General features: G+C 37.5%; 1 protein-coding gene across 2 annotated transcripts in view; it reads left to right on the top strand.

Moving 5' to 3' along the window:
- LOC136826833 (uncharacterized) overlaps window positions 1–22757 on the top strand; it is a 181047-nt gene that overhangs the window by 7062 nt on the left and 151228 nt on the right. Inside the window, exon 2 of one of the 2 annotated variants that reach the window (XM_067084312.1) lies at window positions 12287–12372. The exons of the other annotated variant lie outside the window; for it this stretch is intronic. The gene's annotated coding sequence lies outside the window, so the exon portion shown is untranslated. The remainder of the gene's footprint in view (window positions 1–12286; window positions 12373–22757) is intronic. 2 annotated transcript variants of the gene reach the window in all.

Genomic DNA, 22757 nt, shown 5'->3' with positions numbered 1-22757 from the left:
TTTGATGCACCTGAACACTGTTGTCCGATTTATATTTAATTTCTGACTAATTTCTGTGAGGAGCATAGCCTATTATTTATATGCATTTCTATATGACTTCATATAGCTAATGAGGTTTCCTGTCTTTCGGGTCCAGAATTCATTTGATGTTGCCGAAGATGCTCTATCATCCCAACGTTGGGTCAGTGAGAAGTAGGCTAAATACTGAGTGCCACTGTATGTCGTCTGACAAGTCAGCTTTGTTTTCGCAGCTTTTCAGGCATGCCAACCCTTTGGAGTCAGGGATGCGAATTTTCTCGTGTTATTATCATAGAGGGTAAATATCTGGAGATGCTATGATGCTATCTGTATATAGTACTATGTACTTCAGTGGTCTTCCACGAGGGTGGCGCTGCAGAGCCTTGCAGCCACCTTGAAAGGTCTGGTAACCTCGCAAATTGAACAGGGGCTTAGCGCGTTTGATTTTTTTTTTTTTATCCTGATCGCAGTAATGGTATGATGCTCGACTTATAGTTGCCAAAATAGGAAAAAACAAGCCTTCAAGAGAAAATGGGATAACATTTCACAGGTAAACAAAGCCGAATAGAATTTATTCATCCTTAATTTTGTGCTAGTCAGATATAGCCCATGTCGCCGTAGCAGTAGATCCACTTTTTCTCTTTAACATGTCTCATATGTTCATATTATGGCACATAAATGTAGTGGCAATTTAATTTTGAGATCAGAATATCATTAATTTGCACATGCCACATGATATAAAGTAAGAACGATCTACACTAGAATATTCTCCTAACAACAGAGAGGGGGCCAGAGAGAGAGGGAGAGAGAATTTACTGACTCACGTATCCTTTATCCAACAGGGTACTCTACAAGACTGGCCCCAAAATCAAGTGATTCATGGGCTACTCAAAGACTGGTTTGGATCATCTCATACGTAACTTTTTCAGCTATCATTTATCATTTCTTATTTCGTTAAGTACCTTATGATGCCTTCCTATCATAGCCTTCATTTTCAGAGAAATGCTAAAGTAGCCTTATATTTATTCCTATCAGTAATATAATTTGTTTTCCCGGTAATTCTAAGCCGGCTGTCCGCGGTGAGCTAGACTATGGCAATTGACGTTTTCCTATGTTATTTTACTTCCTTTACAAGAATTTAAAGTAATATTTTGTCGGCCGGCTGTAACTAAGCTGTCATTGACCTTTGAAGACTACACGACTTGTATTACCTAACGTGGGGTAGGTCTAAGCCGGCATTCCGCGGCAAGCCCCCCCACCTCCATAGCTAATACGGCAAAATTGTAACCAGTAAACCCCCCTAAAAATACCAACCTAACGTACCCTAGAGGTGTTTACTGGTTACAATTTTGCCGTATTAGTTATGGAGGGGAGGTGGGGGGGCTTGTCGCGGAATGCCGGCTTAGACCTACCCAGCGTTAGGTACTTAAGTCGTGTAGTCTTCAAAGGTCAATTACGGTATATTTACAGCCGGCCGACAAAATATGACTTTAAATTCTTGTAAAGCAAGTAAAATAACATAGAAAAACGCCAATTGCCACAGTCTAGCTCACCGTGGACAGCCGGCTTAGAATTACCGTTTTCCCTTTTGTAAATATATTTTCAATATAGTTCATTGAGAGCAGTTTGATAGTTGTGTGTAAGGCTGAGACAGTCCTATGATTGATTTGTGTGCCATCAGCTTCGTGTCCACTAGTTTTACTTTTGTTCTGTGCTATAAGTGGCATTACAATTACTATGGCCATCCATGCATGTATGTGTATGTGCACTTGCTTATACGTGTACATTCCACTTTATGCATATGCTGTACATTATATATCGTGGAGCTGAAACTACTATACTGATTAAAAGCTACTCTGTTTCCAACAGATACAGGCAGAACACTATTTGTGATAAGAAATTGACATGTAGGCCTATGCCCTGTCATTGCCTCAGAATATAAGAAACTGACTGTAGGCCTATACCCTGTCATTACCTCAAAATGTAAGAAACTGACGCGTAGGTCTGTGCCCTGTCATTGGCCCAAAATATAAGAAATTGACTTGTAGGTCTATGCCCTGTCATTGCCTCAAAATATAAGAAATTGACGTGTAGGCCTGTGCCTCGTCATTGCCTCAAAATATAAGAAATTGATGTGCAGGTCTATACCCTGTCATTGCCTCAAAATATACGAAATTGACGCGTAGGTCTATGCCCTCTCATTGCCTCAAAATATAAGAAATTGACGCGTAGGCCTATGCCCTGTCATTGCCTCAAAATATAAGAAATTGACGTGTAAGTCTGTGCCCTGTCATTGCCTCAAAATATAAGTAATTGAAGTGTAGGCCTAATCTCTCAATGATATTAACATTTGACACGCAGGATTATGAAGAATTAATACCATAATATCGGAACTGGCTGCCTAAGTCTAGCTTCATTTCAATTAATGTGGTCTATGTAAGATCAGTTGCGTAGGCCAACACCGATTGAAAAAAAAAAAGTAAGGTGCTTGTATATTTAGGCTGCGCATGATAAAAAAAAAAAGATGCACAGACAAAATGATCCAAGATCTTCATAATGATATATAACTTAATATATCTTTATCAGAGATATCAGTTGCATACTTCACGACTCTGGGAACTCAAATCTGTGGTGTTATGTTTCATGCACAAAACTCAACATTTACTGACAAATCCGTACTGGTAATCATTTGGATTGTTAACTAGTGTGAAGTCATTTCCCCCTTCGAGAGCTAGCCAATCATTGGCGTGCAGTGGGCGGGCTTAGCTGCAAAGCTAGGTGGGTTTTGCTATAGATGTGTCAGCTGTCAACCAGTCTCGTCTTTTAGGCATGTTACTGTGATGCATGAGGACGCCTGCTGTATTTTGTCAGTCGTTAAGAAATATCTGCAGTATGCATGTAGGCTTGTATGATACGGTGTATGCCATCATTTTCCAGTTTTAGACATCAAAGCCACTGTTATAGTTGTTTGACAAAATGCGTACCACCATACTTGGTTTCTCAACGAAATTCCGAAACGTGACACTTGGGGAGAGCGTTTTAGGACGACGTAAACAAAATGTAGAGAACAAATCCTATTATTCAATTCTAAGTTAAATAGCCATGTGTGTTTTTATTTGTAGCAAATCGACATGGCATGCTCTCAACATATTATTGTGGCACTTAAGGACAATGGCGACTTCAGTCTTGAAATCGCAACTTCATTCATCTTATACATATATGCCACATCATACAAAGTAAAAACGAGCTTGTCCGTTATTGAAAAGGCTTAGTAGTAAGTAGATGTGTAGGCTCCTGGTTTTGTCAACAAGTCGTGTCTTTTAAACATGTTACCGTGAAAGTATTTTAGGACGACTTAACCAAATCCTAGAAAAGAACTTCTATTACACTAGTCGAACCAAATGTCTCATAGATTGGTAATAGCAACAAAATGAAATTTGGTAGCCCAGGCTAGACCTATCCCTCAATTTATTCATTTGGTAAGGTGCTATATCATTTAAACCTTTCTGTAAGTACAAATTGTTTTCAAACATATGAAGATTTCTTTATGGGAAAAGTTATCGAACTATCACGGCAAGGAAAAAGTAGCCTTTAAGAATGGTAACAGGAAGGAAGAGAATCTTAACATAGCAAGTGCTAGGCCTTCCTTGCTTTATTACTATTTAAAATGGAAAGAAATGACTGCTAGCTTTTTCTTTCGTTGGTTGCTTTTACAAATATTTGAGACTACAGATTAGATTGCAAAATAATTTACTTCAACTAAAATAAAGCTCAGAATAGAAATCTTTCGAAATATATTTTACAGTGATGGTTAATTACCTATAAAAAATAGCATATTCTACTAATAATTAAACGAGAGAAAAAAAAAAAAAGCTGCCGCAGTTCTTCGTCCCTACAGCATAGTACCATGAGCTGAACCAGGACTTTCAGTATGGCCGCCCGAGGTCTCACACTCGGCAGGGAGATCGCCACTCCATGTTAATGATGCTCTATGGTTGTTATTGTTTCGGGAGATTGCGTGCAGTTGCCAGTCCTGATTTTATTGTTCACATTTCAGAATGTTTTGCTTTATTCCAAGGTAAAACATCCAAAATGGTGAAGTTTTTAGCAGTGAAGATTTTTAAAAATTTTATATTGGATATATCGATATATATAATGTTTTGCTCTTGCAATTCAAAATAAGTTTATGAAAAAATTTAAATAATTCTTTTCACTTGTACAGTCAGAGTATTTTTATTATTGTTCATATGTACAGTACTGTTCTATTTATTATTTGTGATCAATAAACTGCATACATATATATATATATATATATATATATATATATATATATATATATATATATATATATATATATATATATATATATCATAAAGCTACAACCGTCTTTAATATCCAATTCACTCTACCTGAAATAATATATTTATATTTTCATATTTAGTTGATTAAGTCCACCGTCCCGACCAGGGAATTTTTAGTTGATAATAAGTCCACCGTCACCCCACGGGACGGTGGACTTATTATCAACTAAAAATTCCCCTTCGGTAACATATATATGAAAATATATTATTTCGAGGTAGAGTGAATTGATATTAAAGGACGGTTGTAGCTTTCTGATTGTATATGAATCACGGTGATGTGATAAATAGTCATATATATATATATATATATATATATATATATATATATATATATATATATATATATATATGTATGTTATATTTTATCTGTCAAGAAGTCATTTTTCCTAACAGGGAGTGACTCTAGTAAAATAAAAAAAAAAACTAGACAATCATTGCTCCGTCCATTCTTCAAATACTAACTGAAAGATAGGACCCTGAATATAAAAGGAATGAACAACCTAACATAAAAGGTTATGAATTTTTATGCATTACTAAAACTGCTACAGAAGTAGATTGGTTTCTAGGTTTTAGTTAGAAATGAACTTTTTTAAACTGCCACATCTTTCATCAAGGGGTTAGCGTGTGCCCTTGGAACTTAATTTTAAAGGTATTCAAGGTAGGACAGCATCAGGTAGCACCTGATGACTGTATGTGCAACCCATCTTTGCATAGATGCTGCAGGACTGACACCAGGCATTCAAGATAGTCCTAAAAATTTAGGGAAAATATTACCTAGTCATTCATACATTATTGACTTCTGTACATTTACTTTGCAAATATATTAATTATCAAAAGGCAGCAAAGCAATGTAATGGGTGGTGTTTCATACAAACCTGGATATAGATCCAATCTGAAAGCTCGCAGAGTATGTGATGCCTTGCTTAAATGAAGGTAAATGGTGTTGATGAAGAGCTGACAGTCATTAAAATAAAATGTTTTTGATCCAACCATTTATTTTTGACACCTGACAAGTTACAAGGAGGATCACTTTGCCTCTGTATTGCAGAGTTCCAGTTTGACTTACAGTTGGTCTTGCAAACAACAACAAAAAAAAAAAAAAAAAGAATTAGAGGGTCAATAGCAGCAAGCCTTATGTGTGATTCCGGGATACATGCTAAGTCTGAAAAATCGGTTATTGGGTCTTTAAATGATTAACCTTTGCCAGCTGCCTGGCATCTAATTTGAGTGGTAATTTGTGTTCAACTCACTTTGGACACAAGGTAAAACTGCGTTCTAGCCTCTCTGCGTGAGAATTGTAACAAGATTCACCTACTGGAGTTCCTCCAGCATTTCTGATGTTCCTGCTTCCCAACTTTTCCAAGTCTGTAACTCAAAAGAGAGGGAGAGGAAAAATGATTCTGAATGAGTTTCAACAATACTCCTCCTTATCCATAGTACCAAAGCCAGGTATCTAAAAAATCTGTAATACGGTAATTCTGGAGGATCAATTGGGGACCAGTGTTACTTGTAGGGTGCAGTTTAATCATTTGAAAATGACAATTGTCTTTCTTCATACTGATTTGGAGGTGGTGCAGATCTAACGTCTGAGTCATCACTGAGGAGACCTTGTCTAGCACAAATGTTAAACGTATCTTTTCTTCTAGGTTTACATATTTTGGTTTAACCCCCTCCACCAAGCATGTTACATTTTTGTAGATTTATTTTCCATCCTTCTGCTGTCAGGCTCGTCCTTCAAAGGCATTGTCTGATCATGAAGGTAATAATATGATTGTGGATTTCTCGATCCTCAGACTGCTTTCCTAAGGAAAAGGAATCACTAGATTTTATAGTCCTATTTGCGTAGCAAAAAAAGTAAAATAAATCTTTTAAGTTGAGTACAAAATCGACTTAAAAGAAGAATTTGAATAGGAGATTTGGTTTCATGTGGAAGGATTGTTCAGTACTAAACCCTGAGCTAGTAACATTTCCTCAAAGTAGAGAAGCGAGATAATAACAAGAATCTGAAAGTCAGAATATGTTGCATATTCTCTGGAATAAGACAAAGGCTGTTATTCATGGTTAATTCACCATAGATAATAGAGTAGGTTCCTTCGAAAAAATTGTCTGTTATGGGTTTTGACATTGGTTTTTGAGGGAATCCATATTAGGGAATCTATCAACACCATCCACCATGGTAATAACATAATTAAAGGTCGCCAAAAGTGAGACTTAACAGTTCAAAATATGTCGAGGTTTTATTTAGGATCACAGTAAGGTTTTGAAAGCCATGCGTTCAGATGTGTTAAAACTTACTGGTGAATGTCAGGCCAAAAGTGATTAGGCAAAATTAGGTTTCGTTATTATTTCTTGGGTAAATTGAATCACATGTTGACTGCGATGTATATAGTATGTCAAAGTAATAACATTGATAAAGAATTTTATGTTCATTATGTATGACCTCCCACTGCCGTTTCACACATTTACTATTTGCTGCATTTATGATTCATGGGGGCAAGGAGGGAGATTATTGCTTTACAAATTGGGGGTTATTGATTGACTTTCATTCTGAGCAAACTTTAGCTTGAGGCCACAGGTGAGAATGTGAGATCCATTGGGAAATGCTGTTGAACACTAAGTGGTGCTCATATTGGCGACTATTATGGGAGAGGCAATCTAAAGTCATCTATATGATCAGTCCTCGTGATAAAGAGTAGAGTGGGAGGGAAAGGGAGTGGTCTATCCTAGTGGGAAGCAGTAGAATGGCATCTTCAAAAACGGAAGGCCACTGGAATCTAGAAAAAATGAAGTGGGCGGATTCCAAATGTTTGCATTAGATAAAAAGAATCAATCAGTGAAGCAAACAGCGGAGATTTCAAGTTTTAGACACTGAAAATGTGGGATGTGGTTCTCTTGAGGATATACAGTAGTACCAAGACCACATGAGAAGAGAGAGGGGTCTTGTTCAGCTTGGCAGAATAAAGGCCAAAAAGTACTTAGCAATTGCTGGATTGACTGACTGAGTTCACAATATGATATGACAACCGTGACGCAACAAGCTTTTAGAGGCAGATCTAGTGACTTGAAATAATCTGAAAACTCAACAAACTACATTGTGGCGGGGTGAATTACACGTTCACTACAAAGAACAAAAAAGCTAGATATGTTAAACATGGTTATACGTAGAAACTGCTAGAGTGACCGTTCAGATAAAATTTAAAGATCAAACTCAATGGGAAGTGAAAGAACAATTCGAGACTAGTGAGAATGAGAGAGGATGGCTGGGAGGTGAAGGAAGAAGATATATGGGACATGAATAACAGAAGACGCAGAATGACAGAAGGGGAAAAAGATATAAGAAATCCAAGTTTACTAAACACAAGGGCTGCGCTTCAAGCAATATTTCAGTATTTTTAACATGTACCTTTTCATTCTAAGTATGTGTCATAATTATCTGTTTTTGATGAGGATTGAATACAATAATATGTTGGGAGTATTTTGAGCCCGAATTTGTCACTTAAGTATGTTTAAATTTTTAAAGAACAAATTGATGTTAGGCAATCGAGTATGGTTTTGGAGACAAAAAGCTATGGCACTTGAATTCTTTATATATTCTTCTTAGCAAAATTGAGATTAGTGAAAAATATCTCAAATTTTATTGGTTTACCGAAATCTAATGCACAGGATTAATACTATTTTTGAACTTCCATGCCTGATTCTTGAATCTGTTTAGGTCCGAATGGAAAGACGGAAAAGAGGAAAAAACTTGGCTTTTGTATTCTCAGTTCATGAGTTTACTTTCAGTTCCTCTCAAGACGGAAAGGCATCGGGTATGAAGTATTAACATAACTTTCTCTTTCTGCAAAACCTCTCGGTGATTGAAATTTTTATTTTTGCTTTTTTTTTTATAACAGTTCAAATATCAGTATTCCATTTAACCTCTTATTCCCATTGTACTCTAATCTCTCATCAAGACTGCAGTGAAAGTAAACTGTGAACTCTGTTCACGCATTGTATACGAGCCAGTAACAACTTATTACTGGATGTTATATCTTTACTGAGCGTGGAAATTCGGTGACTTGCAAAATTTCAGCAACATCACTCGTCACTTACTATCTGGAGGCACATTTTCGAAACTCTAATTCTCATACATCTTTATGTTAAGCCTCATGACGTTTAAAAATAAAGCTCCTCTGTCCAACAACCCACTCTGTTTTCTCAGAGCAATGGCCTTTGATCCAACATTATTGCTAGACTGTTGTAATGCTTAATTCTGCCAAATATATCATGACCAATACAGCTTAACTTTCCGCTTAACTACTGATAATCGACTTGGCACTCCTCTTTTTCGTTATTTCGTCTGAATGAGAATGTTAAGATGAAATATTTAAAGAAAAACGAAATTTTTCACAATCAGCCTTTTTACCATTATTATTTACCTTGTCATTTAACCATATATATTTAGTTTCTGAAGTTGTATTATTTTCCCTTAATCTAACACCGAGTTTGTCTCTTTAAAGAAAACACAACCCCTCAAGAATTGGAACAGTTATTTGCACAATGGCCTTCTACAATTAACAAAAACAAAGTAATGTCCTTTCCACTAGGCGATCCAGAGAAACATTTTTTACATCCTATGTGGAAGTTATACCCTGTGAGGCTATTGGAAATAGTCACACCCAAAGAAATGATAATGTGGTGTACATAAAAGGGCAGTTTTACTAATTTCCAGTTTGTCTCATGTGTCATGAGAGTTATTGGACTCGTAAGCATCAGTCGAAAGGGAATGACTGAAACAATAACATCCACATTCTCTAGAATTAAAGCATCGATTTCCAAACCAAGACATAATAAAATGAGGATAACTTTTGTTGAAGATAAGAAGGCAAGCAGAAGAGACAGGTCCCGAGTTGTTTTACATCTGATTCTAACATGAAGCAACCACGGTATTTGTCATTGTCTGTAAAAAAAAAGCCAGATAATATGAACGGAGAAACCTTACTAGAAATGAAAATAAAAACTAACAGCGTGAAATAATAGACCTTTGTATTGCATGGAATAATTTGTCTTTCCTCAGACTGTATTATGATTGGAGAAGGATTAACAATGGACACGCTATTAGCTGAGCTGTCAGTTAGGTTACGTTTAATTCCAGAGAATTTAGCATTTCAATATTTTTTTTCAGAATATTATTATTACTATTATTCAGTAGGTGAAACCTATCCATATAGAACAAGCCCACAGGGACCACTGACTTGAAATTCAGGCTTCCATAGAATATGGTGTTCATTAGGAAGAAGTAAGAGGAAGTAAAGGAAATACAGAAATAAGAGATCCCACTTATTATAAAAAATTAATACATAAATGGATAAAAATACATTGCATTTTCACTTGAACTTCTGAAGTTCCAACTGCACAACATCCTCTGGGAGGCTGTTCCACAGTCCAACGGTGTGAGGAATAAAGGTCCTTTGGAACTGAGAAGTTCGACAGCGAGGCACATTTACCGCCTCTTGGTGCTGCTGTTCAGCGAATCTGGTTGCTCTCGGCAGATAAAGGGGATCAATAGTGAATGTGAAAGACCTCTGTTGAAATTCAACCTATGAAAAAGTGACATGCAAGGGACCACCACGAACCACGCTAACTAAAAGAGATAAATCTCTGGCAGAAACAGACATCCATACCGGAGAACAGTATTCTGGTAGAGGAAGAACAAATGACCTAAAGCAGGTTGCATTGAATTTATCACTGTTATAAATAAATGAGGCCTTATGAGCAGTACCTAACTTTCTTGCGGCATTTGCTGACACTCATTAGATATTTCTCAAAAGAAAGATGTGAGTCAAAAGTTACACCTAGAATAGTTAAAGCTTCAGACTTATTAAGCAGAGTCCCATCCACCTGAAGGGGGAGATGGAGTTAAAAATCTGAACGAGATCTGCTAATCAACAGTTTTTTCGTTTTACTGGAGTTCAGCCTCATACCTCCACCGACTACACCATTCCCTGATCCGGTCTATGTCCCGATTGAGGTTGAGGGCAGCTTCATTTCTCGTAAGTGTTGCAACATTGGCATACTGAACAATCTTGTTTTCCAGGCCAACAACCATATCTCTTGTCTACACTAAAAACAACAGTGGACCAAGAACGCTGCCCTGTGGAACTCCAGGCAGAGTAGGTCTTGGTTCACTAAAGATCCCGTCCACATCCACTCACTGCTGCCTACCTGTAAGGGAATCTTGAAGTAATCTTAACACATATCAACCCACTCCAAGATTCTGAAGTTTATAAATAAGTGCCTTGTGATTTACTAAATCGAAAGCAGCACTAAAATCTATATTAATTACTCTACACTCAAAACCCTTATCAAGGTTCTCTTGCAATTGGTATGTCAAGTCTAAAAGAGCATCACAGGTTCCTAACTGCCTCCTGTATTGACTATCAGCTAAAATCCTTTAGATCCCACATACTTATATAGTGACTTAAAAATAAGTTTTCAGCAACTTGGGAGAGCACAGGGAGAATAGAAATTGGCCTGTAGTTACTGCAGTCTACAGATATGCCACTTTTTGGAACAGGCACTATATTAGTAAGCTTGCGCTACCCACAAAGACACTATGTCGACATGAAAATCAATAAAATCTAGTAATCTTGGGAGACAACACACTAGAAAATTTTATAGAAAACAAAGGGAAGAAACCATCTCCACCGCAGCTATCAAGATTATCCAGAATTTTCTCAACATCCCTGAAGCGAAATGCCAATTTTGTAAGAATAGGTTCAGGATGACAAGTATCAGGAAGAGGGACATCCTCAGCCGATTGCTTAGCTTTAAAAGCTCGATGAAGCAGTTCAGCCTTTCAGGCTTTATCTACTAATTTACTGCCATGACCTTCGATTACATTTCAAGCTAATTAAGTTTTGAATTCGAATAGTTGAAGCATCTGATTTCTGAACGGAAAAGTGCTCCAAAAGACGATTTCCCAGGTTATGCTGCATGTTTGTTGCCTATTGATTAAGAAAGGTAGCTTTTATGGTCATGTTTTGTCAGTCACTTCTGTTCATTCTTTTTATAGCAGACTTGTTCCTCCGAAGTCTGCATAAGGTTAGCAGCCATCTTTGTATGAATTATGTAAATATCTGTAGCTTTTTAATGTCTAGCTTTTGTAAAATCTGTTGAACTAAAAATCGTTAAATTCCCAGGATTTAGCAATATTCTGCATAAGTTCTGTTCTAAGAGTGACTTATTTTTTGTTATTTGTGTGACTTGGTCTCATTTGGTGCATGTCAGAAAATTCGATTTGTGTTGTATTTGACTTGTTAGTTATATGGTTGGAGTACTTAAGGGTGAAATGTTTTTCCCAAAACTTCTTTATATCGTAAAGGAGGTATTTCTTCTCAGTCCAGTGGTTAGGAAAATTTCATAATCAGTGAAGGCAACTATCTAAATAAAGTATAAAAATAGATGAACTGTGTGAACAAAGAAATCATACTTTGCTGAAACAGACTATTAAACGATCCAAGGAGGGAATCCTAATTATTGCCAAAAAAAAAAAAAAAAAAGATGATTCAGCCAAGTCAAGGGAAGAACTGAAATCCCGCAAATCAATTCCACGTATCTCGAACAAAATATGGGCTGCGGTTAAACGGTTCTATTTGCCCGGAATCTATGGTGGAGAATCTAACAGTTACTGAATATCATGATCATAATGATGATGATTATAACAAGAAAATAATGATGCGAAAATGATAATGAAAAATGGTTTTAATCATTGATAATATTGTCAGCAGCATTAGCTACTATAGCAAATAGTATAAACAGCATTCAGAGAAGTAACAACAATACCCGTGGTCATGATCATGGTTTTGGAGGGATTTTGGAGTCTGCTATTAAAGACAGATAATTGACATAACTTTCTCTGTTCGCAGACATATGAGCAGCTGATGAGAAAGAAGAAATAATCCTTTTTGCCAATTGGTGTTCAGAAATTAACGATAATGAATACTTTGGGAAGGTAAGTAAACACATAATATTAGTACTACACTTCACATTCAGTCAGTCTACCGTTATACATATGTTTTTATAATATATATATATATATATATATATATATATATATATATATATATATATATATATATATATATATATATATATCTATCTATCTATCTATCTATCTATATATATATATATATATATATATATATATATATATATATATATATATATATATATATATATATATATATATATATATATATATATATATATATATATATATATATAATATATATATATATATATATTCTTATATGTAAAAGTGAATGTTTAAATGTTTGTGCGCTAAAGAAATCTGAGCCGCTTGACAGATCTAGACAAAATTATGCATGTGGCCACTATTAGACCTCCGGAAGCTTATAATTCAAAATCAGCCCCTACCCTGGTGATAGACATAGGCTACAAACACAGACATCACAAATGAAATTTTCGTTTTTATTAGTTCCATCAGGTTTTATGGGTTAATGGTCATTTTTCCCCTAACCGCTTCAGGTTTTTTTTCCAGGCATTGTCAGATGGATGATTAACCTGAATCAATAAATCCCCTGTAACATCAATTTTTTATCAGAATTTACGTAAATTTTTATCATAATTTAAGATAATTATTAATATATTTAATTACCTTGATAAAATCAACATTGAAAACCTATATCGATAATTTCTACAAGAAGAGATCTGCTTTCTGTAGTAACTGAAGCCCAATGTGCCCTATAAAAATCTGAACTGCTTGACCTATCTAGACAAAATTTGGCACGTGGCCATCATTTGACCCAACTTAGATAATAGGGTAGGTTTCAAACCCGTATACAGACAAACACAGACACCGGTCCCATTTATGCAGGCTATGTCCCTTTTATCCATGTATTGAGCCATTCAAGTAGCCTTTGGCTCAACCAGATGTGCAAGGTGTACATTGACAGTATTTCCTTTTTTTTATTCGTTCAAATGTAATTAGTTCGTTTCTTCTTTGTTTTTACCTCAGGAATTCGTTATAACTGCTTCGTGACTTGTTATAAAGTCGGTTTAAATGAGGTTTGGAATAATATTAGAAAGAGAGAAAAGGCTTCCATTTAAAGTCATTCGTCTTCCTCATTTGCGCATGCTTAATAGCTGCTAGCTCAACCTGACGTGCAAGATGTACGTTGACAGTATTTCCTTTTGTTTTTATTCGCTCTAATGTGAATTTCCTCATTACTTCCATAGTTTCTTCTTTGTTTTAGTTTTCTTAAAAGAAAATTGTTGTGATGGCTTTGTCTGTACGTCCTCACTTTTTCTGTCTGCACTTTTTCTGTCCGCCCTCAGATCTTGAAAACTACTGAGGCTAGGGGGCTGCAAATTGGTATGTTAACCATCCACCCTCCAGTCATCAAACATACCGAATTGCAACCCTCTAGCCTCAGTAATTTTGATTTTATTTAAGGTTAAAGTTAGCCATAATCATACTTCTGTCACTGCCATAGGCACCAACAACACGAGCCACCACCGGACCATGGCTGGGTTTCATGGGCTGCGGCTAAGAATTTCATGGGCCGTAGCTAATGCCACCACCAGACAGTGGCTGAGTTTCATTGGCTGCGGCTGTACAGAAAGCTCTATTGCGGCGAAGAAATTTCGGCATGTTTTTTTACTTCTGTACGTTTGGAATTCATTATAGTGGCTGCTTCGTAATGTCATGATGCTGTGTTTCGTTATAAAGTCGGTTTAAATGAGGTATGGAATAATAATAATTACCGGCAGTTTGGCAACAATACTTCACTACATACCTAAGGTCGGGTATTCATGATAAGGTTTAACTGTCAGTTCACCCACATACACTGAAGCCACTACGAATTAGTGCAATTTGCTGAAGACAGGTCCTTGCATGATTCTCTTCCATTTTGCTGTGCAGTGAATTTTGCGCAATCATTATAAGATCCGTCTATTGTTGCAAGAAAGGCAGACCTTCTCCCCACAAAATACACGCAAGCACACAGACACACCTGAGTGCAAGTCGGAGAAATACAATATTTTTTATACGTTTTTATTTAGCTTTCATTTTTGGCTGCTTGTCTGTGTCAAATCTTGTAACTTAATTTTTGACCTGTTCCCTTCGTCTGATGGACTTGAAATTTTGCATGGTTACTCAATCCTGGTGACAGTACAACCTTACATGATCGATAGGTCAGCAGTGACCTCTCCCAGTGTCTCAGGATTAGTATGAATCTCTTTGGATTTTCCATACCTTCTTTGACTTGGTAGAATAAGTTAATAGCTCTACAGATTTTTCAAACCCTCTTTTGCTCGATTTCGTTAGCTACAATCATAAATCGGTTACAATTTCAATCAAAACTAAAAAAATATAAAATAAAAAAATTTGAAACACACTTATTAAATTGCACTAAAAAGTACAAAATAAATTTTTGAGATACTGCAGGATTTTCTCACAATTAATCATGCCTACAAAAATAAAAGTGCGGGTGCCTGACATGGAAGGAAATGCTACAAGAAATAAAAAAAAATGTATTTCTCTTCTTGTAGCATTTCCTTCCATGTTTGGAGCCCACACTTTTATTTTTGTAGACATGATTAACTGAAAGAAAATTCTGGTGTCTCAAAAAATTATCTTTTGTTCAGAGGGAGATGATTTTTATTCTTTTCTAATAGAGAAATGTAACTTCTCCTTACTTCCTCCTCTACCTTCCTCTCACCCTTCCCCTCACAATTCCCCCTTTCCTCTTCCCTTTTTCCCTTCCCCTCCCCTCCCCTTTCCCTTCCTCCTCCCATTCCCTCCCCATCCCCCTCCCCATCCCTTTCCCTCTCATTCCCTCCCCCTTTCACTTCCCCTTCCCATCCCTTTCCCCTACCCTCCCCCCTCCCCTTTCCTTTCCCCTCTCCCTTCTCCCATCCCCTCTCCCTTCTCTCATCCCCTCTCCCTTTCCTTTCCCCTTCACATGCCTTTCCCTTCCTCCCCTTCCCTTCCACTTTCCCCTCTCCCTTCACACTTTCCTTCCCTTTCCCCCTTCCTTCTCCTCCCTCTTCCCCTCCCCTTCCCCTCCATTTCCCCTACTATCCCCTTCCCCCTCTGCCTCTCCCTTCTCACTTCCCTCCCTTTCCCCTCCCCATCACCCTTACTTCTCTTCCCCCTTCCCTCTTCCCTCCCCTATGCATAGACTGTTATTCAGAGTTTTCCCGGACAGTGCCAGGTTGGTCATCTTGTATATATATATTATTATAAACAATCACTGTTCGACCTCTCTTCTTGCCTCTTAGTAGAATAGAATTAATTCTCTATTTAAAGCTAGGAAGAATATAGATTTCTTGCATGAGAAAAGGCGAGCAGGAAGCCAAGGGGTTGGTTTCAAAACAAGTGCACTCCCGGCTAACCTCTGAGGCGTTAGCTTAGAGGGTCATAGATGGATACAGTTTTGCTAGACTAGACCTTAGTTATTCTGTTCTTAAAACCCAATTTCCTTTATTCTGTGTACTGGCGAGACTATTGTCATTTCAAGTCAAGCCTTGGGCAGGCAGAGTTTTGAAGCAAGTATGCGAGAAACTGCCCTGCCATCGAGACTCTAGACGCGGCTGCTGCTGCACACGGACATGCCCGTGTTTCCTCCAAGGACTCCTATGTTTCCTGCCTTTGTTCAAAATGAGGAGAAAATTATTAGTTCAACGGACCAAGGAATCTTACACAACTGATCACTGCATTAGGTAACCTAGTGGTAAGTCTGAGTTGACAATTGCTCCCAGTTCTCTTTCCCTTCAACTGAAACTCTCATTTTTCCTTATTCAAATTTTCCTCTCTTAAACAGTCACTCACTAAGAAATCCTAGTAAAACATATCCCATTTATGACCTCATCTATCACATACAATTATTGTTGTCTAGTGAAGTCAAATAACTAATCCTCCATTGTGTTAAAAGTATTATTTTTGACCTAAGAATCATGCCTCTTGTGATTAAGTAATGATAAATGAGAGTTTCTGTAATGCAAGATTGTTATCTGGATGCGTCTTTTCCAGAATTATGCACGCCTTGGGCCTGCGCAACATTCTCTTTCTTGGAGAAGAATCTGCATCATTAGTACCAAGAAGCCTTAATTCAACCGGGCAGTAAATTCCTGATAAAGCATGAGGCACATAAAGCTGTTGCATTCACTCTATATAGCAGTGAGGTTTGTCCTAAGTCGGACTAATGTGCTGAGCTGCTGTTAGCCCCTGTAAATAATCCATTTAATTTTATATTACGTTATTTGCTGAAACTAGTGTTCCAGTAAGTTTGTTGAATTCATTTATGTGGTTATGAACAAACCTCTATTCTTTGTTAACTGGTGACATGATCTATTCAATATCTGTCCTTTAGAGTCAATTTTAGCCTTAATTGACAGAATTACGTGGATCTTAGGTAAAGCAAGTCAATATAAATCCAATTAACTAATAATTAAACTTAGACAAAGAACCCACGTAACAAATATATATATATATATATATATATATATATATATATATATATAGTGTGTGTGTATTTATATATATATATATATATATATATATATATATATATATATATATATATATATATATATATATATATATATATATATATATATATATATATATATATATATATATATATATATATATATATATATATATATATATATATATATATATATATATATATATATATATATATATATATATATATATATATATATATATATATATATATATATATATATATATATATATATATATATAAGTGAATGTTGGTAGGTTTGTACTGTATATATGTATGTAACTTTGTTTGTATGTATGTGTTTATGTTGGTAACTTTGTGCTCTATAGAACTCCACACCACTTGACCAATCTAGACAAAATGTGGCTAGTGGCCATCATTTGACCCATCTTAGATAATAGAGTAGGTTTCAAACCCATACCGCATTCCTCTTCCCCTTTCCCCCAACTCCCTTCCCCCTTCCCTTTGTAACTTATGCGGTAACTGCTTTACCGATCTAGATAAAATATGGCATGTGGCCATCATTTCACCTACCCTAGATTATTGGGTAAGTTACAAACCTGTACCTCCTTCCCTTCCCCTTCCCCATCCCCTTCCCCTTCCCCTTCTCCCTTCCCCTTCCCCCTTCCCTTTGTAACTTATGTGGTAACCACTTGACCAATCTGGACAAAATTTGGCATGTTGCCATCATTGGACCCAAATTAGATAGCAAGGTAGGTTTCAAACCAGTACCCCCTTCCCCTCCCCTTCCCCCATCCCCCTTCCCTTTGTAACTTAGGTGGTAACCGCTTGACCCATATAGACAAACTTTGGCATGTTGCCATCATTTTACCAAACTTAGATAATAGGGTAGGTTTCAAACCCACAACCCTTTCCCCTTCGCCATCCCCCCTCACTTTGTAACGTTGGTAACTGCATGACCAATCTAGACAAAATTTGGCATGTGGCCATCATTGGACCCAACATAGATAGCAGGGTAGGTTTCAAACCTGTACTTCATTCTCCTACCTCCATCCCTTCCCTCTGTAACTTGTGAGGTAACGGTTTCACCGATCTAGACTAAATCTGGCATGTGGCCATCATTTGACCAAACTTAGATAGTAGGTTAGGTTTCAAATCTGTACATCCTTCCCTTTCCCCTTCCCGTTCCATCATCCCCCTTCCCTCTTACCTTTGTAACTTATGTTGTAAATAAACTTGACAGGTTTATCATACCTCATTTCATATAATCGAGACCATAAAAATATATTATTGAAAATGCTTTTCAGTCACCACAATATCTGGATAAAAGGGAGAGTCACCACAGTAATTCCTGGATAAAAGGGACAGACAGCACAGTAACACCTGGTGAAAGGTGACAGGCAACACAGTAATACCAAGACGAAAGAGATAGTCACGATAGTAATAAATGGATAAACATGACAGACAGCACAGTAATAATTCGATAAAAGGGACAGTTACCACAGTATTCTCTAGATAAACAGGAAAGTCACCATAGTAATACCTGGATAAAAGGGACGTCACCGCAGTAATACCTGGATAAAAGGGACAGTCACCACAGCAATCCCTGGATATAAGGTGACAGACAGCACAGTAATATCTGGTTAAAGGGGACAGACAGCACAGTAATACCTGGATAAAAGGGACAATCGGCAGTCTATTTCTGGATAAAAGGAACAGTCAACGCAGTAATTTCTGGATAAAAGGTACAGTCACCACAGTAATTTCTGGATAAAAGGGACAGTCACCACAGTAATTTTTAGATAAAAGGGACAGTCACCACAGTAATTTCTAGATAAAAGGGACAGTCACCACAGTAATTTCTAAATAAAATGGACAGTCACCACAATAACACCTGGATAAAAGGGACATTCACCACAGTAATGCCTGGATAAAAGGGACAGACAGCATAGTAATACCTGGATAAAAGAGACAGTCACCATAGTAATGCCTGGATAAAAGGGACAGACAGCATAGTAATACCTGAATAAAAGGGACAGTCACCACAGTAATGACTGGATAAAAGGGACAGACAGCACAGTAATACCTGGATAAAAGGGACAGTCACCATAGTAATGCCTGGATAAAAGGGACAGACAGCACAGTAACACCTGGATAAAAGGGACAGTCACCATAGTAATGCCTGGATAAAAGGGACAGACAGCACAGTAATACCTGCATAAAAGGAACAGTCACCACAGTAATGACTGGATAAAAGGGATAGACAGCATAATAATACCTGGATAAAAGGGGCAGTCACACAGTAATACTTGGATATAAGGTACAGTCACCACAGGAATACCTGGATAAAAGGGACACTCACCACAGCAATACATGAATAAATGGGACTGAACGAACAGTAATATCTGGGTAAAACGGACAGTCTCCACATTAATATCTGGACAAAAGGGACAGACAGCACAGTAATACCTGTTTAAAGATGACAGACAGCATGGTAATACTTGGTAAAAAGGGTCAGTCACTATCAATACAGTAATACCTGGATAAAAGGGACAGACAGTACAGTAATATCTGTTTAAAGGTGTCAGACAACACAGTAATGCATGGATAATAGGTACAGTCACCACAGTAATAACTGGATAAAAGTGACAAACAGAACAGTAATACCTGGATAAAAAGGACAGTCACCATAGTAATACCTGGATAAAAGGGACAGTCACCACAGTAATACCTGGATAAAACAGACAGTCACCACAGTAATAGTAGGATAAAAGGTATAGACAGAATACTAATACTGGATAAAAGGGACAGTCACCACACTAATGAATGGATAAAAGGAACAGACAGCACAGTAATACCTGGATAAAAGGGACAGTCACCATAGTAAGGCCTGGATAAAAGGGACAGACAGCATAGTAATACCTGGATAAAAGGGACAATCACCATAATAATGCCTGGATAAAATGGACAGACAGCATAGTAATACCTGTATAAAATGGACAGTCACCACAGTAATATCTGGATAAAAGGGAAAGACAGCATAGTAATACCTGGATATAAGGAACAGTCACAACAGTAATGCCTGGATAAAAGAGAAATACAGCCTAGTAATACCTGGATAAAAGGGAGAGTCACCACAGTAATACTTGGATAAAAGGAACAGTCACCACAGTAATGCCTGGATAAAAGAGATAGACAGCATAGTAATACCTAGGATAAAAGGGGCAGTCACCACAGTAACACTTGGATAAAAGGTACAGTCACCACAGGAATACCTGGATAAAAGGGACATTCACCACAGCAATACATAGATAAATGGGACTCAATGAACAGTAATACCTGGATAAAAGGGACAGTCTCCACAGTAATATCTGGACAAAAGGGACAGACAACACAGTAATACCTGGTTAAAGAGGACAGACAGCATAGTAATACCTGGATAAAAGAGTAAGTCACTGTCACTACAGTAATACCTGGATAAAAGGGACAGACAGTACAGTAATATCTGTTTAAAGGTGTCAGACAACACAGTAATGCATGAATAATAGGTACAGTCATCACAGGAATACCTGGATGAAAGGGATGGTCACCACAGTAATACCTGGATAAAATTGACAAACAGAACAATAACACGTGGATAAAAAGGACAGTCACCATAGTAATACCTGGATAAAAGGGACAGTCACCACAGCAGTACCTGGATAAAAGGGACAGTCACCATAGTAATACCTGGATAAAAGGGACAGTCACCACAGTAATACCTGGACAAAAAGGACAGTCACCATAGTAATGCCTGGATAAAAGGTACAGTCACCACTGTAATACCTGGATAAAAGGGACAGTCACCACAGTAATACCAGGATAAAAGGTACAGACAGAACAGTAATATTTGGATAAAAGGGACAGTCACCATAGTAATCCCTGGATAAAAGTGACTGACATCATAGTAATACCTGGATAAAAGAGACAGTCACCATAGTAATGCCTGGATAAAAGGGACAGACAGCATAGTAATACCTGGATAAAAGGGACAGTCACCACAGTAATGCCTGGATGAAAGGGACAGACAGCACATCATTGCCTGGATAAAAGGAACAGTCACCATAGTATTGCCTGGATAAATGGGACAGACAGCACAGTAATACATGGATAAAAGGGACAGTCACCACACTAATGCCCGGATAAAAGGACAGACAGCACAGTAATGCCTGGACAAAAGGGACGGTCACCACAGAAATGCCTGGATAAAAGGGACAGACAGCATAGTAACACCTGGATAAAAGGGGCAGTCACCACAGTAATACTTGGATAAAAGGTACAGTCACCACAGGAATACCTGGATAAAATGGACATTCACCTCAGCAATACATGGATAAATGGGACTGGACGTACAGTAATACCTGGATAAAAGGGACAGTCTCCACAGTAATATCTGGACAAAAGGGACAGACAACACAGTAATACCTGGTTAAAGGGGACAGAGAGCATAGTAATACTTTGTTAAAAGGGTCAGTCACTGTCACTACAGTAACTGGATAAATGGGACAGACAGTTCAGTAATATCTGTTTAAAGGTGTCAGACAACACAGTAATGCATGGATAAGAGGGACAGTCACCACAGTAATACCTGGATGAAAGGGACAGTCACCACAGTAATACCTGGATAAAAGTGACAGACAGAACAGTAATACCTGGATAAAAGGGACAGTCACCACAGTAATACCGGGATAAAAGGGACAGACAGAACAGTAATACCTGGATAAAAAGGACAGTCACCACAGTAATACCTGGATAAAAGGCACAGTCACCACAGTAATACCTGGATAAAAGCGAGTCACCACAGTAATACCTGGATAAAAGGGACAGTCACTACAGTAATACCTAGATAAAAGATACAGACAGAACAGTAATACTTTGATAAAAAGGACAGCCACCATAGTAATAACTGGATAAAAAGGACAGTCACCACAGTGACATCTGGATAAAAGGGACAGTCACAACAGTAATACCTGGATAAAAAGGACAGTCACCACAGTAATACCTGGATAAAAGGGACAGTCACCACAATAATACCTGGATAAAAAGGACTGTCACCACAGTAATACCTGGATAAAAGGACAGTCACCACAGTAATATCTGGATATAAAGGACAGTCACCACAGTAATACCCAGATAAAGGGGAAAGTTACCACAGCAATATCTAGGAAAAAGGGACAGTCACCACACTCTATTTCTGGATAAAAGGGACAGTCACTACAGTATTACCTTGATAAAAGGGACAATCAGCACAGTAATATCTGGATAAAAGGGACAAACAGCATAGTAATACCTGGGTAAAGGGGACAAACAGCACAGTAATATTTGGATATAAGGGACAGTCACCACACTAATATCTGGATGAAAGGGACAGTCACCACAGTAATATCTCGATAAAAGAGACAGACAGCACAGTAATATCTGGATATGAAGGACAGTCACAACGGTAATATCTGGATGAATGGGATAGTGACCACAGTATTACTGGATAAAAGGGGCAGTCACCACAGTAATACCTGGATAAAAGGGACAGACAGCACAGTAATACCTGGGTAAAAGGGACAGACAGCACAGTAACATCTGGATAAAGAGACAGTCACCACAGTAATATCTAGATGAAAAGGACAGTCACCACAGTAATATCTGGATGAAAGGGACAGTCACCACATTAATATCTGGATAAAAGGGACAGACAGCAGAGTAATAACTGGATACAAGGGACAGTCACCACAGTAATATCTGGATGAAAGGGATAGTCACCACAGTGATTTCTGGATAACATGGACAGACAGCACAGTAATACCTGGATACAAGGGACAGTCACCACAGTAATATCTGGATGAAAGGG

The sequence above is a fragment of the Macrobrachium rosenbergii genome, chromosome 41, assembly GCF_040412425.1.
Source record: "Macrobrachium rosenbergii isolate ZJJX-2024 chromosome 41, ASM4041242v1, whole genome shotgun sequence".
NCBI classification, from domain to species: domain Eukaryota; kingdom Metazoa; phylum Arthropoda; class Malacostraca; order Decapoda; family Palaemonidae; genus Macrobrachium; species Macrobrachium rosenbergii.
Note: the sequence above shows the minus strand (reverse complement) of the source record. Positions and strands in the feature narration are given on the sequence as shown.